The 18,600-nt window shown below is 32.1% G+C and overlaps 1 long non-coding RNA gene across 1 annotated transcript; it reads right to left on the minus strand.

Moving 5' to 3' along the window:
* Positions 1-8,464: 8,464 nt before the first annotated feature.
* On the minus strand, positions 8,465-9,781 carry LOC145108448 (uncharacterized). Its single transcript, XR_013708277.1, has 4 exons — positions 9,590-9,781; positions 9,359-9,457; positions 8,956-9,012; positions 8,465-8,877 (listed from the first exon to the last, which is right to left on the minus strand). It is a non-coding gene; the product is annotated as an uncharacterized LOC145108448 (long non-coding RNA).
* Between the last annotated feature and the right edge of the window lie 8,819 nt (positions 9,782-18,600).

An 18,600-nucleotide genomic window follows, 5' to 3' on the forward strand; every position in this document is an offset into this window, starting at 1 on the left:
TTTACTCTTAACATAGATTTACTAACAAAATCCTAAACTTCAGTTAATAGACTTTGATCTACTCTGCTATTACTTGACTTATGGTTGGTATGTTCACATCAACAATTGACCATCCATACTACTTCAAAGACACCAGAGGTGTATCTTGATACAACTTTAATTTTAGTAGGAATATTCATCATATGCCAAATACTTGTAGTGAGAAAAGGATATAAGATGGTTTTCCAACAGTTGTTGCTCATTAAGCCAATTTCCGTTAGTCTCATGGGCGGAGCCACCCTAGGACCAGGGTAGGCCCAGGCCCACCCTCAATTTTTCTTTTTTTTTCTTTGTTTTTATTATATATATATATATATATATATATATATATATATATATATAATATTATGATTTTAAGTTAAGTATTAAGTCTTTAAATGAACTAGTGTAAGTTTTGATGAATTATATTAACTTATAGCATGGGTTTCAATTTACACTCATGTGTTAACATATGAACTTATATATTCATGTATTCATAGCATCCAAAGTTTTTATTGTATCAATGTTATGAGGTGAATTCCCTTGTACATGGTTGTTGTTTAGACTTTTATTGACTTGAAACAATGGGTTGTTACATCATAGGCAATTATTTAAACCATGGCCATCAATATCTAGTCAAAACACACAATTAGATGAACATGACTATTGTCTTCCATATTTTCACATTATTTGTATATTAACATGTCGTTTTATTTTATATTCTGACACAAATATTATCTAAACATGACTATACAAGAATTATTAGTCACATAATTACTGAATATAGTGAATTGTCGTATTTGTTTGACACACATTTTTTCGACGTTATTATTGTTTAAGTTATCGTCATAAAAACATGAGCAAAATAAGATCTCAAAACACTAATATATAGTTTAGATCATGGCTATTGTTAAATGTTTTGCAACATGTCAAAAATGAAGTAAAGCAACCATTGTATAATTTAAAAACATTGAAAAACTCTAAAGCATGGCCAAGTTTATAATATAGACACATAAAAATTTTGAAGTGTGATTATTGTTTAACATTCAGTGACATTAATTAAATTTTAATTGTTACTTTAGCTATATTTTAAACACATCAAATCAATATAAATGAAAGTAACAATAAACCAACAATATGAAACGATAAAAATAAATTGATATTATTAATACTTGAAATGCAAATTTGTACATAAGATCCCTAGTTTAAAAAAAGGGTACTAATAACAAGTATAAAAATATGATAAAGAAAACAAAAACATCATAAACCAAAAACTAGATATAACTACGCTTTCATCTTTCATCTTGTTGGTACTGTTCCTTGTCTCCTTGAGAGCTATCGCTTGATACAAAAGTACAATGCCTAAAATGGAATTGAATGAGAATGAAAACATTAGAACCTTATTTGCTTAACTATTGGATCTAATATCATCTGTGTAAAGGTTTGGTAATACCTTGAGAAAATATTGGTACATCCAAGTTGAGGTGATTTATGTCTAATTTACACTACAACATCAACATAATTGAAATAAATGTGAATGCAAATAATAAAAATTTAACTCATCAACAGGATTAATGACACTTGGAAAATACATTGCATTTCTTTTCATAACTCAAATTGTAAAAGAGAGAGAGAGAGAGAGAGAGAGAGAGAGAGAGAGAGAAAGAGATAGAGAGAAAGAGAAAGAGAGAGATAGAGGTAAAAACTATGCGCATATTTAGGTTCCTACCTAACCAATTACAACAAAAGGTAGCATTTGCACCATTTAGACAGAATCTTTTCCATTTGTTTGGAATTGGTTTCATTCCTCCATCTGTAAAGCTCATTCACTCTAGCGAAGCACCTATCCTTTAAAACTGAGCAAAAATGTAAGGCTGGAGATAATTTACTTAAATCAAAATAAAATAAAGTATGAATTCTGAATTTCATTAAACTATTGAGAATAAATGACTATATTATTATACAAAGACAATATAATAGTGGCCAAAAAATAAGATATGTATAGTATAGAATATCAATTGCTTAGACAATCTAGAAAAAATAAGTTGGCTATTATTTTTGTATCAGTTATTGTAGTGTTTCCCTAAACATAATCAAATTTATATGACACCTATAATTATATAATAACCAATAAATTTTGGATAAAACTAAAATAATATATAAAGAGAGAGAAAATTCTTAATTTTTTTAAGTTACCAATGACCTCAACTAAAGTAGATTTTTGACCAAATAGTGTAGCATACGATCTACCAAAATGAGTACAAATATGTTTTATAAAAGAATCATGAAAACTTGTATTTAAAAATAATGCATATTTAATTAAACAAACACATATAAAATCTATTTATTTGACCAAATACAAGCAAGTTTTGGCTCTAAAGAGTAAAAACTATAAATGATACTTCCAAACTTAATCGCTCTTAAAAAGTCAAGGGGTATTGGCTTGATTAAGAAAACACCTGAAATACAATCACATATTTATGATACATTAAGATGCATTAAAGCATCTAAAAGTAAAAAAAAATTGTTTTATATTACAAGTACATTATGTTCCAAAACAAACATTGTTTTATATTACAAGTATATTATGATCCTAGCATAATTAATAAACTAAACTCAAAGAGTGTAGTTCCAACTTGATTGTGCTCATCTTTTTACTCTTCTGTAAATATCTGCAAGCCATTTACAAATATTAGATTAACATTTAAGTACGAAGTACCTAATTGTTATATGAAAAGTATGAGTTCTATCTAGTATATACCTGAATTTCTAGTCTCTTCCAAACTTTCCTGCTAGATAAGAGTAGCAGATCCTCTTCCATTGTCCAGTTTCTTCACAAAAGAAACAAGATCCACAGATGCGGGCGGTCACATTTTAGAATCACCGTGACATATTTGGAGTCATCAGCCGAGGTGGTAGCGCGAGAGGATGACAATGTCAACATAGTGGACTGAGACATAGTTTTAATGAGCTATGAAATAAATAACAATGAATACATATATGATGCAATGCTTACACACACCAAATTCACATTCTGAATTTATTTTTTGAAATAAATTTTACGCGAAAATTAGGTTGAACATATTCCCATTATAATTAGCTCATGTCTTGTATAAATCTTTCCTTATTTAGACATAATTGATTAGGCTATGTTTAATTGAGGTCCAATAATACAATTCCCGCCCTAATTATATTAGTAGCATGTTCGATGTAAAAAAAGAATATAGATTTTGGTTATAGGTTGGGTTTTCTTAAAAGAAAAACAATTCTATCTATAACTTTAGCTCTGATATCATTTTTGTCACACCCCGCTAAAGTGGAAATGCAAGATATGACAGCGCTAAAGTTTCGCTACAAAAGATAAAGATACATAATATTAGTTATAATTTAAAGTTTACAACCCATAATTTAAACAAAATAGAATACAAGTTTCCCAAAATAACATTGTTCAAAAGTTAATTTCATAAAATAACTTCCACACGATGCAACATGCTCTATGATGATGAATCTTTATATCCACTTACTAATTATTTCTTGAAAAAACATGTAAAACGAGGGTCAACTATGAAAATAGTTGGTGACTTCACAACTTTACTAAATCAAGGTTTTGTATAAAAGTTTCCAAAAATTGAAGTTCATTGCTAAAACATGTAAATAAGTTTCCATGTATGTAATAATCTTTGTATGCGCATAATAATCCACAAAAAGTTCACAACCAAGCCTATGATTGATGCCCTATTAACATCTATGCTTATCATTCCATAGATGAATATGGTAAAATACACTAAAGCAATCAGGTGAGTGAGGATTTGTCAAATTCTAATAGCGCTATTAATAATGACCATTGGCTTAAAGAGTTAATGGTTGGAGTAAAGTGTATGGGACTTAATACTATAAGGCCTCATGTTTCAAGTTGCATACAAATACATAGCAAAATATCAAAAAATACAGCAATCAAGTTTGATACAATTCAATATAGATACACCAAACATAAATAGTTAGGACATGTTTTTCCACCCCAAAACATTTAAAAACCGAAAATAAGGGATGCGTGAATACTCACAATGTTTCAAATTGGTACAAGTGGTGCCTCGGAATACACCAACAACTTACTAAATGGATCTTATGACATCAAACACACGCTTGTGAGTTTCTATGTAGAAATCTAACGTTAATATACCAAATTCTACATATAGAGAAATGCCAAATTTTGTTCTAAGTATTGGTTTTCAATTATTTGGTAAGTTTTTTGATATGGTGAAATTCATAACTCATGTGGTTAAGCCAATTTTAGGTGTTGTTTTCCAAATTTTTGTAATATTAATTGAGGGTATTTCAACACATTTAAAGGTGTTTTAAACTCTTCAAATCAAAAAATATTACCAAACAATTTCCACAAAATTTCAAACTTTACAATTTCATTCCAATTACAGTTAAGGGCTTCCAGAAAATTTTCCTTGAATTTTTGATACGTTTAGCTAATTTTCTTATATTTAATTCTCAAAATCAATAAAAATTCATGGAAAATATCAATCCGTCAAGAAAATTTCCCAAACTTTTTGCACCACTTTTAAGAAACAAATATAAGTTCGGAAAAATATAAAAGCTGATTTTCAAACAATTAACCTGATTGTTCTGATTTTAGTGCACTTATACTAACAAAATTGAGATAAATAGAAAACAGTTTCAAAAATTCCCCAAGCGTTTTGTACTAGTGTTATTAAGCATATAAAATATGATAAAAATATAAAAGTTGGTTTCCAAACAGTTTAGATATTTTTCTTTGTTTTATTCACTTAAATAAGCATTAATTTCTGAATAATTGTTAAATAGTTAAGGAAAATTACCAAACTTTTTCTAAGATTCATATACAGTGTACAAAGTCTTGGAAAAATAACAAAGGTGATTTTCATAAAAAGGAGTGTGATTTTTAGATTTTTGTTTTTTTAATATTAGGAAAATAGAAAAATATAGCATACAGAACACATAAATCATCCCACTTTTTATATGGCATCCTAATGTAATATAAAAAGTCATGGAAAATTTTCATGAATTTTCCGTGAGTAAAACTAGTTTTCTCGATTTTAGTCCACTATATGTACACAAATCATGGAAAAATATATTTACATTATGAAAATTTTCCAAAATATTTTTTCAAGTACTCCACATTGTGTAGGAGCTGGAAAAAATCATAGCTGATCATTTTACATTCCCTAACACGGGTTTATGATTTATTGGAACTAAATAAAAAGAAAATTAAAAGTCATACCAAACGGTAACAAAAATCGATGAAACTTAATGAGAGACCTTTATTTACTTTAGAGGCATCCACAAATTTATCTAGGATTTATGGACCTCAGAAAGTATTTTATATGATTCATGGCCTTGTTTCCTTGTAACAATTACAATAAATTGAAGAAATGAAAAGAATTTTTAGGATTTTCCAGATCATCTTATGTTCTTACTGGGATCCTGAGAAAATTTTGTTTTGAATAGAAAAGGAGTTTAGATTTTTGTTTTTGAATAAAATCCTTTACATGCACTATTAACAATGTACTTTGATCATCAAGCCTTTAGGTTTGATGTTCATCACATGCATCACGGTTTGAAGAACATGCATGGACATATTTTGTTCATTATAATGTTTTCCAAGGAAAAACTTGGATGCATGAGGTGGATGAACATTTAAAACTAGTAAAAATCTTTATTTTAGGGTTTGACATAGGTTTTGGTCATTGGATTTCACCATCAAACAACATGCGTGTTGTTCATGGGTGAAATCCTACCACCATCATCATCAAAATCGACTTTCATGGTTATGCACATGAATGTTCATAAGGAATTGTGTAGGAGAAGAAGAAAGTGTAACAGAAGTGTAGGAGAACGAAGGATTTTCGTGATTACCTCTAAGAACGACACTTAAGGATGAAGATTTTATGCTTGAGAAGTGTTCATAGCTGAACAATTTCATGAGTTTAGAGAGAGATTCGAGAGAAAAGGTGTGGTAGAGGTGTTGGAGTGTGAGAGAAAGTAAAATAGGAAGATGGAGTGTAGGAGAAGAGAGAATCAGAAACTGATTGAGATTTTTGGGGAAGAGGCTTTCTTGGGAGGTGGAGGCCAAAAATATGAGGGAGGAGAGAGAGTTTCCCTCTCTTCCATTTTTATAAAATTCAAATTCTTTATAAAAATATAAAATTTTTATAAAATGTGAACTTTAATCTAGTTTTGACAAAACTGCACAAATGGACCTTGTGGTTTGCTGAAAATTGCTTCTTTGCTTCAAAAAGGTTTAAACTAACACTAGAGATCCAAACTTTTCATTTTGTTGCGAGTGTGGTCCAATTTGCTATGAACGTTTTCAAAATGACGATTTTGCCCTTACTTTTTTTCCCTGTTCAAGTTTTTTATTATATATATATATATATATATATATATATATATATATATATATATATATATATATAAAACAAAATTTGCATTTCTATTTTATATTTACAATTTTTTATAAAAAAATAAAAAATAAAAAATGAAATCTCTCTCTCTCTCTCTCTCTCTCTCTCTCTTTGTCTTCTCTCACTCTCTCTCGCAAACGCTCAAACATAGATCCACCTTTAAGAATATGAAGAAAGTTCAGTACTCCCTACCCTTTTCTGGTGAAGCAGATCTTTCGGTCACCACCATAAACACTGCTAAACCACCAACAATCACTAATTTTGCCAAGAAAAATCGAGCCTTCAGACAATCATCATCATATTCATCTTTAATCCACCATGAAAAAACACCACCATTGAGCACCCCTCATCCCAATCTACCTTGTTCTTCCATTTATCTTTTGCCCAAATTGCATCTCAACAAAATATTAAGAAAGAAGGTTGAAGAACGAGGGACTGTGATTGAATGGAGAAGTGTCACCAGTGATCGAACAAAAAAAAAGGAATAAGGGTCGGACCTACAATCGAGTTTGAAGAAGGAGACACAGACGAAATTAATGGAGTTGATCGGATGATCGTCGACTTTAGATCTTCTATAAGTTAACAGTGACAAAGTTAGATATAGAAATGGACACACACACACACACTTAGGTTTAGGTTAAGGAAGAAGACCATCAAAGTTGAATCCTTTGAGCTCAGATGCATTGAAGACGGCGCCTACAGTAACATTCTAGATCTGGTGCACCATTCAAAGTGATTTCAAAAATCGATTTCATCTCCTCTCAGCCTCCCTCCTCACTCCTCTCTGTTCGGAACGAATGAACGACGACTATGGTTTCGTCAATGGTGGTTCACAACAATGAAAGAGAAGGCGACGGGTTGGCTAAAACGAGAATGAAGATTATTGGTTGGAGTTTTACGTCAAACGTGTAGCAATGGTGGGCGTTTGGTAGTATGGAATCGTATCGAAAGCAAGATTGGGAGGAAGAAGATAAGATTGATGGGAAAAAATTTTGGGGATGAGAAAGTGTGTGTGAGAGAGAGAGAGAGAGAGAGAGAGAGAGATAGAGTTTGCATTTTCATTTTCTATTTTTGCTGTTATAAAAATTATAAATATAAAATAGAAAAAGAAAAAAGTAAGGGCAAAATCGTCATTATGAAAATATTCATAGCAAATTGGACAAAACTCGCAACAAAATGAAAAGTTTGGACCTCTGGTGCTAATCCAAACCTTTTTGGAACAGTGAGGAAATTTTCAACAAACCACAGGAACCATTTGTGCACTTTTGTCTATAGTTTTTACTAATAAAACCTTGATTTTTGACTTATAAATTAAGGGTAATTGTTAATGACTCAAAATTTATTTCTTTGGTTATACTTTCCTAATTTTAAATGTTTTAAATTGATATTGTAAGATTCATAATTATTTTTATAGAATTTTATAGGTGAAAGTTTATAACTTTAGGTTTTTGGGCTTTTTAGGGTTTTGTGATTTTGTTAGATATTTAACAACATATAGTAGTGAAATTAGAGAATTTTAATTTATTTTTAGGGTTTTATACACTTTTTCAATTGTAACAAATGTTTGGAGTTTGTTCTAATTCGGGTATCGGCATTTTCTACAGTAGCTAGACAACTTACTAGAATCGTAAGAGTCAAGTATATATGGGTTATGAAAAGATGCATGAGTCCGAGAATGACATGAATTTGACCGTTGTCAAAGTAATTAGTAACCAATCACCGATGAAAATATTTTTTTCAACAGATTACCAATGAAATGAGTTTGAATTGAAATACCGACTAGATATAACAAACTAACAGATTACCGCCATAATCTAAGAATAACTCACTAAAAAATTACTAATAGATTTTATATGAAATAATAGAGATGATTTTGGCATTATAAAAAATAACAAACTCATGAAAAAATTAAATAAACTTACACATTGAAAAAAAATCTTAAAACATAGTACATCAAATCTATGTTTTAAAACCAACAAATATAAATCCACGAAAATGGTATTCATTATTCATTCATTCATTGCTTACTTTAGTACATAATCAAAAGACTAAAACATAAACATCTTGAAAAGTATCTCCACCTTGAAGCCCACCACCTCCTTTTCTAACAAAGATGTTCTTTAAAATGCCTCCATTGATATCAATTTTTGGCATTTATTATTCATTCATTGCTTACTTTACAACTCAATCAAAAGACTAAAACAAAACCATCTTGAAAAGTAACTCCACCTTGAAACAAAACCATCTTGAAAATTAACTCCACCTTGAAGCACCACTTCCTCTTTTTCTAACAAAGATGTTCTTTGGAATGCTATTATTGTCATAGAAACATCTTTCCGAAGAAAACAATCCACTTCACATCGGAATATGTGATTCCGATTCCGATCCCTCCGAAATGAAAACACACCTTCAGATCAACAATCTCATATTAAATCGAGTGAAAAAGGATGGAAATTTTAGCAAATTCAGATTCAAATTAACACACCTTCAAATAGATCTTCTTGTGTTCCCTCAAACACCCTATATGATATTCCCTTCCACACTGCAAGGAGGATAACTCTAACAATCAGAAATGAAAACGCAGCATAAATGGATTTTTTTTGAATGACCATTTTAACCTTGGACCAAAACTAAAACAAGAACTATACTACAGGGACCAAATTTATTGATATATATTTTTGGAATAAGCATGTCAAGATCTAGTGATCAGATCTGCAACTTCCGTCAAGATCGCCATCATCTCCAAACATTATTTAGTAAGAATGGAACAAGATGTCAGATTTAGACACTACTGAAGCGTTACTAAATATAGCATAAATTGGAAAGTTGAGAATTAAAAATTTATTGGCATCAAAACAATTACATAAGAAAACGTTTTATAAACTTACCTTTGAAAGGGTAAGGTAGAGTGGCGTCTGGACAAACCCACAAAACCGACTCTTGAAATGCTATGAACACCTAACTGGTATCGATCTGATTCTACTAGACTGACAACAGATCAAGAAATAGAGTCAGTGACAGGCGAACAACATGAACTTCGTAACACCAAAAAAAGGAGACAAAACAGCTTGAAAACACATGATTCAGAATGGTATAAATTAACGTATCAGTTAACTTACATGTTTTTTGATTTAAAATCACGCGGATCTTTGCTACTTTTCGGATCTATGTGCATGATAGAGAATTTTTTTTTGAAATCGACACACAGAAGTCCTGGTGATTATCTTGACCGAAAAAGACGCACATCGATAACTTTATCAAAACAATGCATCATGTGTCAATGCTGGATTTAGATTCACAGGGCTGATTATGACAGTGGCTGTGAAATCGTATTAAAATGAAACTGAACATCTAATATATAGTAAGAAAAGGGTGGGCGTCAACCCTAACCCTAATCTCTAGCCATGGTGATTTGCATCAACCTCCCCTAAAATTGTTCATATCTTCACATACAACCCAACTCTTACGCAAAATGACACTTTTGTTACTTGATGAATAAAGTGGTACATGATTTTTTATTTGTAGTTTCTTTTAACGGCTCTTATGTGTAAATGGCCATATACTATGCATAACTATTTTCTTTAACAGCTCTTATCTCTAAATATCAACAGTATCTTCATTTATTTATTTTGCAAAAATACATTATATATTTTTTTCTTGTTTAAGTGAGAATATTTACCATCATTTGATATTGTGATTATTCTAGGTTGAGTTTACCATATTCATTGTTTAGCCTTTCAACATGAAAGCGTGTAATTAGCATAAACTTCTTATAACATTTGATTATGAAATTAATGGTTTGACTAACAGTGAAATTAATAATGTGTTAAATGAAATTGTAATAAACAAGTATATTGGTAATTATACTTATTTTCAAATTAAATTTTCTAAACAAACATATGTTAATAATGTACATAAAGTAAAGTCGTGCATATATTTATCATTTTACATCTCCTCAAGTTAAATCTGTAAGTATAAGAAAGCTGAAAAAAGATCCGAATTTATAAAAGTTCTATTAGAAAGTTTATTTGGATGATTATTGGATTACTCGCACCTGATGTTTTGATATTGGCACATTGTGCTATATTTATTGCAACTTTGCATTTAAAGTGTATTTGGATTCCTTCTTTGTTTCACAAAAGTGTGAGTTTTACAACATGTCAGAGACAATTGAATGAGTTTTGATAAGCATGCCAAAAACATAACACATGCACAAACTTCCAACGTAAGATTGATTTTTGCAGATCAAGTTCGACGGTAAACATCTATTGTCGGTCAATCATTAATTTCCATATTGATATAGTATTGAATATTTATCCAGATATATTTATAAAATTGGTCTATGTTTCAAAACTAATGTTGTATTTAATGAACTTACCAAAATTAACTATGGTTAATGTGATAATTCTATCAAGCATCTCTTACATGGTATTACTCCATGAGTAACGCCAAGAAACCCTAGACTACTAGTGTGATACTGTATACTCCTCCGATAAAGCTCTATATTCCTCAAAAAAACAACAAAGGGGAAACATAACAACTGGTCAAAAAATTCACAGAATGGTAAGGGTGTTGTAAGGGGGTAACTAGTCATCTATTTATAACCATTGTGAACGAAATCAACATCCAAGACAATAGTAATATGCATGTTTTCTAGGCATTGGACATGTATATTACAAAAATTAGGCAACACAACAACCATTCAACTCCTACAATCGCAAGTCAGCAAGCACTATTTCAAAAATGATCAACGAACACACCATAAAAGTGTGACCATCTGCTTATAGTGACATTTTCTTTTTTTCACTGAAAGTGTGACAGAAGGTGATGCGTGTGACCATCTGCTTATAGTGACATTTTCTTTGTATAAGTCTTATGGTCCCTTTAAAATTTAGTGTCTGTATAGTATGAAAAAATATGGTCGTATCATAAAAGTGTGGCTATTGGGTAGGAAATTTTGTTACTATACTCATTCATTTTATCCAATATTGTGGCGTTAAACCGTCAATAGACACAGTTTTTTATTAATTATAGTGATTGTGTATCACCAATTGGCAACACACTTTTTGTTTCAGTGTGGCATTATGTAAATAAATTTTCATACAATTCATAGTTTACTAAAACTATTGGGTATCATTTGTAGACATGCAATTATGGTGAACATGACCATGTTCACAAAATGAACACATGTAATTAATTTCATAAATGACGATTTGTTAATAATTAGTCACAAAACAATCTTTTACTGTGACTATTGTCTAGCGTAGAGAAACACACAATTAAGTACAACATGATGATAAGTATTATAAAGACACACACATTTTATTAAAATTATGGATTTAATATTAGCTTACGACCATATTTGTATTAATTATCTTGATCGATGCTATCATTTAGGTATATAAAAATTTGTAACTATGACTATTTTACATCATTTAAACAAAGAAAATCAATTAAAAAATAAATGTAGTTGATTTATAGACACAATAGTGTTTGTAATTGTGACCAATATTCAATTTATTACCAAAAAATTGGTTATTAGTATAATCTATTTAATCATTTAGACACGCAAACATTGTTGAGTGTGACTATTGGTTGTACTATAATCTTAGACAGTTATTTAAATCGTAGCCATCAGTATCCAGTCAAAACACGCAAACATTCACTCTACCTCTCATTCTCTTTCACACTCTTCATCACCACCACTCCATTTCTCCTTTTTACCTCTCACAAACCCACAAAATTTCTGGAAAAATAAAATCAATAAAACCTATAATCAGGAAATCTTCATCATCTTAAAGTATTCTTGAAGGTAATCCCGAATTTTCTTTCATTCCCCTTCACTTTCTTTCAAAGTTTTACTTGCTTTCTTGCAATTTCTCCATCTTCTACTCCATTCTAATGAAAGATCGTGAACACGTAAACATACACACACACAAACTCATGGTTTTGATGATGATGGTGGTAGGATTTCACCCAAAAACAACATGCATGTTGTAAATGGTGAAATCCAAGGACCAAAACCTAAGTCAAAATCAACATAACATACTTTTCTATAAGTTATGGGTAAAAATCACCACATGCACCCTAAGTTTTCTGTCAAAAATGATTTTGGAACATTTCAAACTCATGAATGGTCTTCAAAACAACATGCATGTGATGATCTTCAAGCTTAGATGCTTGATGATCAAAGTTTCTTGTTAAAAGCTTTCAAATATGTTCATAAAGGATTTATTCTCAGATAAATACCTAAAACTCCTTTCTGATCAAATCCAACTTTTTCAAGAATCCCACTGATAATATAAGATGATCTCTAAAGTTTCAGAAAATAATTCATTTTTCTCGAATTATTATAATTATTGCAATAAAATAGGGAAATAAATCATATAAAATACTTATGAGGTCTATAAATCCTAGGTAAATTCGTGGATGACCCCTATAATAGATAATAATTTTCGCAGCTCCTACACTATGTGTAAGACTCCGACAAATATTTTCAAAGTTTTTCATAATGCATTCCTATTTTTCCCCGATTTTTGTATTTATAGTGGACTAAAAATAGGAAAATTCTCTATAATATATTAGAACTCTAAATAAAAATTTGGATGGTTTTTCTATTCAGTATGCTATTTTTCTTCTATTTTCTAATATTAAATACACTTAAATCCACAAAATCGGATTTCAGTAGATAAAAACCACCTTTGGTAATTTTCCCAGATTGGGTTAAACAGTTTAGAAATCCATTTTTATATTTTTCCCAACTTAAGAATGTTTAATAACTGTAATAAAAAATTTTTGGGCAATTTTGGAAACTGTTTTCTATTTATTTCAATTTTTATTAGAATAAATGCACAAAAATCATAAAACTGGGTTGAACAGATTAGAAATCTATTTTTATATTTTTCCCAGCTTCTGTATGTCTAATGCCAGTATTATAAAAAGTTTGGGAATTTTTATCTTCTGAATTCTATTTTTCACAAATTTATATTTTTATGAAGGCATAAAAATTTGAAAAAATAGTTAATCACAACAAAAGTTCAAGGCAAAATTTTTGGAAGACCTCTATTGTGTTTAAAATGAAAATTTAAAGTTTGAGAATTGTTAGAAACTGTTTGATAATATTTTGGATTTTTAGGAGCTTAAAACACCTTTAAATGAGTTGAAATACCCTCAATTAATATTACAAAAATTTGGAAATTAATATCCAAAATTGTCTTAATCACATGAGTTATAAAATTTCACCATTTCAGAAAAATGTTTGTAACTTATCAATATTAAATTTTGACACAATATTGACATAATTCTATTGTAGTAGTAAGTATACTAATGTTAGATTTCGATTAGAGACTCACCAGCGAATACCATTATTGTAGGAATCGGTAATAGTACAAGTGGAACGTAGTTCAAGGCACCATTTGCATCATCTCAATGTATTGTGAGTATTCATGACTCCCCTATTTTCGGTTTTTATGTTTTGGGGTGGAAAAGCATTTCCGAAAAACTATTATTTCTTCGTTGTATTTAAATTGATTTGTATCAAACATGATTGCTATATTTTGCTATATTTCTCTATGTATGTCTATGCAACACGAAACATGAGGCTTTATCGTCTTAAGTCCCTTCTCTTACACTTTAATCCAACCATTAACTCTTTGAGCCAATGGTAATTATGTATAAAGCTATTAGGAATTGACAACTCCTCACTCGCCCGATTGTTGGAGTGCATGATACCATATAATCTATGGAATGATAAGCATAGATCTTGATAGGGCATCAGTCATAGGCTTGGTTGTGAACTCACTGTTTGCTCATATACATACAAACTTTTTACTTATTATAGCAACACACTTGTTTATTAATTATAGCAATGAACTTTATTTCCCATGAGAATATGAACATTGCATCTCATTTTGGCAACATACTTTATCTCTCATGATGACAACGAACATTGTTTATGCAAACTTATTACTCATTTTGCAATATATTTCTACTTATGGAAACTTTATTACTCGGTTTAGCAACAAACTTCTATTCATGAAAACTTATTTACTTATTTTAGCAATGAACATTTGTTTATGGAAACTGTTATCAATATTCAGATTATCATGAATTTCAAACTATATTATGTTATAAACTTGTGAGTACTCACCAACTATTTTTATAGTTGACGCTTGTTTACATGCTTTTTGAGGAATCATCGAGTAAGTGGCACTTAGGGACACATCACTTTTAGGAGCATTCGCATGTGTTGTATTTCAGTTTACGTTGTAATTTCTTTTAAAAATTTGTTCAAACCCATTGTAAATTTGTAATGATTTTTAATACTATGGTTGGTGTTGTCTTTTAACTTTTGCTATGAAACCCTTTATAATGCCACGCCTCGTGTTTCCGCTTTAGCGGGGTGTGACAATTATGCTATTTTACTAAGTTCAATACACAAAACAAGAACATACATTTAAACTATAATAGGTATAGTTTGGGAAACACTACACTATTTTACAAGTTCAAGAATACTATACAGAAAAAAGTATATAAACTATAGTATAGTTTATGGAATACTACTCTATTTCACTATTTCAAGGATACACTACTAAATAATTATTTACGTATAATTATTATTACATTACAAAGTACACTACTACGAGGTGATACATACAGTTTCAAGTACAAGAGAACACTACGACATTACACATAAACTAGTTAATACATGGTTGTGAGACACTACTTCAATTGTACCCATCAAGGTATAGGTCCAATTCCTATAAATTATAACCATAGTCTCCTGGAGGGAGAGCGTGAATTTATGTATAGATCTATACAAGACTGCCAATCCCGCACGTAAACTGTTAGCTACAGTTAGGCTGGCAAGTCTGGGGTGACAAATGTCATAACATTCCGACGCTTGAAGAACGTCGTAGAGGCCACTAGTCAATTTAGCAGGGTTATATGAAACTCACAACATATCAACTAGAACATTTGTTTACGGGATTAAAACTACTTCAATGGTTTTATTTTAAATAATAAAACTGCAGTACACTATTTTACACTACAGTTGGTGGATTCCAGACACTCATACAAAAGGTTTTATTTTAAATAATAAAGCTACAATACACTATTTTAAACTACAGCTGGTGGATTCCAGGCACTCATACAAGAAGGTTTTCATACAAACACTACTACAGTACACTATTTTTTTGTACCATATACAATTTCAAGAACATGCATGATATAGTTTTATTTATTAATAAGACTACAAATTAGTATTTCATAGTACAGTAACAAAAATACATTTTTGTCTTAAGTCCTAAGACTAAATTTCATACACTAAAGAAAATATTGGATTTTATGAAAGTACACTATAACATTTTCAAAGAACAATGACAAGCTTTCCATTTCAAAGACATACTTATGAACTCACACCTTAAATGTTGTTACACTTTCAAAACCACTTGTATTCTCAAGGAACCGGTAGACAGGTACACCCACAGGTTTTGAGAAGACGGAGCTTATTGAGTCGCATCTCTTATACTTTTGCTATACACTTTCGATGTCGTACAAATTATGTATTGAACAGATGTAAATACTATATTCTATAAATGTAATGGTTGTGTTCGTTTTGATTACTATTATGCAATTTTTGTGATACTGTACATGATGTCATCTTCCCCCGAATGTTTCCGCCATTCCGGTTTGGGGGTGTGGCACCGAGTAGTTCAACATGGGGAGCCCTGATCCTATTTGTGAAGAAAAAGGACGGGCCACATCGGATGTGTATAGATTACCGAGAGCTGAACAAGGTAACGATGAAGAACCGTTATCCTCTCTCGAGGATTGATGGTTTTTTTGACGAGCTTCAGGGAGCATCTTGGTTCTCCAAGATCGATCTGCGATCAGGTTATCATCAGATGCGAGTCAGGGATGACGATGTGGAGACGACAACTTTTCGGACTCGCTATTGTCACTATGAGTTCGTGGTGATGCCATTTGTGCTCACCAATGCTCTTGCCGCGTCATGGATCTCATGAACAGCGTATGCAGACCGTTTCTAGACCAGTCTGTAATAGTTTTCATAGATGATAACTTGGTTTATTCCAAGACTCAGGAGCAGCACGTGGAGCACATGAGGGAGGTGCTAGAGACACTGAAGAGGGAGAGACTTTTCTCATAGTTCTCCAAATGTGAGTTCTGGTTGAGTGAGGTGCAGTTTTTGGGGCACCTTGTCAACCAGCAGGGTATTCTGGTCGATCCGGCCAAGGTAGAGGTCGTGAGGCTGTGGGAGGTTCGGAGGTCTCCATCCAAGATTTGGAGTTTTCTTGGTCTGGCGGATTACTATCGGAGATTCATCTAGGATTTCTCCAAGATTGATGTCCCGTTGACCCGACTAACCAAGAAGTCGGTTACATTTCGTTGGGGCCTGAGCACCAGGCAACCTTCGAGACACTCAGACAGCTGTTGTGCGAGGAATCGATTCTGACCTTGTTGAAGGGCGTAGATGATTTCGTGGTTTACATGGATTCGTCGATCACATGTATGGGTACAGTGCCGATGCAGCGGGGTCGCATGATAGCATACGATTTGAGGCAGTTAAAGCCTCATGAGGCGAACTACCTGACTCATGATTTGGAGCAAGGGGATGTGGTTTTCACCCTCAAGATTTGGGGACACTACCTCTACGGGGTTTTAAGTTGTACCATTTACACAGACCACAAGAGCTTGAGGTATCTGATGGACCAGCCGAATCTGAACATGAGGCAGCGTTGTTGGTTAGATGTGCTAAAGGATTATAACTATAAGATCCTTTATCACCCAGGGAAGGCCAATGTGGTGGCCGATGCTCTTCGCCCTGATTATTGGTGGCCCTACATGAAGTAGGATATAGCTTGGTACATGGAAAGGTGCTTGACTTGCAGGAAAGTCAAGGTCGAGCACCAGCGACCTCACAACAAGATGCAACCTGTTGGGTATTTTGTGTTGCGTCATGGGCTTAGTTTTTGTATAACCGGTATGGGGCTGTCCATATGTGATTATTGATTAGGGTTAAGCTATTTATAGTGCATGCATGTATGCCTTAGATACGGTCGTCATTATTATTATTATTGCTTTGTAACCCTAAACATCTCTACAGACGAAGTTCTTAATCGAGCTCTTCTGAGGTGTTAAAGCTTAGTCATTCGACACCAGTTAAACCATTCCTATGTTCTTTATTGCATTATTTATTGCTTTTCTGCTTAGAATCAATCGATCCTACTAGAACTTTGTTCCAACAATTGGTATCAAAGTAGGAGACTGTGTAATTAATACGCATTCCTTCTGTTTGAAGAACTCTTTGGGGTTTCCGCTTTTATCAAATATAAAGAAGCCGTCTTCTTCCTGTCGACGGTAACTCTTGTGTTTGATAAAACCCTAATCTCAAGTTTACAGGTCTGATTCTAGAAGTACCTAGGAAAGGCTCATCATGTCTCACGACGATTCTCAAACAAATCCCATCAACATCTCCAACAGCATTGGATCCACTACAAGGGTTCCCATTATTTACACTCAAGACTATGAAGTGTGGGCGCATCACTTTGAAGATTACGTAGTTGGATCTGAAGATAATGGTTATCTCATTTGGGAAGCTATCACAATTGGGCCGTTTGTTCATTCTGGAACGAACAGGACAGTGAAGACTCAAAAAGAATATAATAAGCTTTTGGTGGACGTAGAGAAGATTCCACAAGACGAAAAGGATAAGCTACTATGTAACGTGAAAGCCATGAGAATGATCAGATCTGCATTGCAATCTGACACTTTTCGTTTAGTCGGTTCATGCACGACGGCTAAAGAAATCTGGGATAGGTTAAAAGAACTATACTCAACCGATGAGGATCTAGAACACTCGATCCAAACCTTGTTGCTCTCAGAATTTGGAGCTTTTGAACATAAACCTGAAGAGAAACTGATACAAACCTTCGATCGCTTCAATCATATCCTCAGCAAGATGATCAAGCATGGTATTGAAAGAAAAGTGATTGAGCAGAAGGTGACATTCATGAATGGCTTAAGACCAGAATGGATGGCAGTAGTTTCAACGGTGAAAGCTCATGAACAATTTAAATCATACTCGATAGCGAAACTGATGGGTATTCAT

Source organism: Lactuca virosa, chromosome 1, assembly GCF_052849685.1.
Source record: "Lactuca virosa cultivar CGN04683 chromosome 1, Lactuca_virosa_CGN04683_v6, whole genome shotgun sequence".
Lineage (NCBI taxonomy): Eukaryota > Viridiplantae > Streptophyta > Magnoliopsida > Asterales > Asteraceae > Lactuca > Lactuca virosa.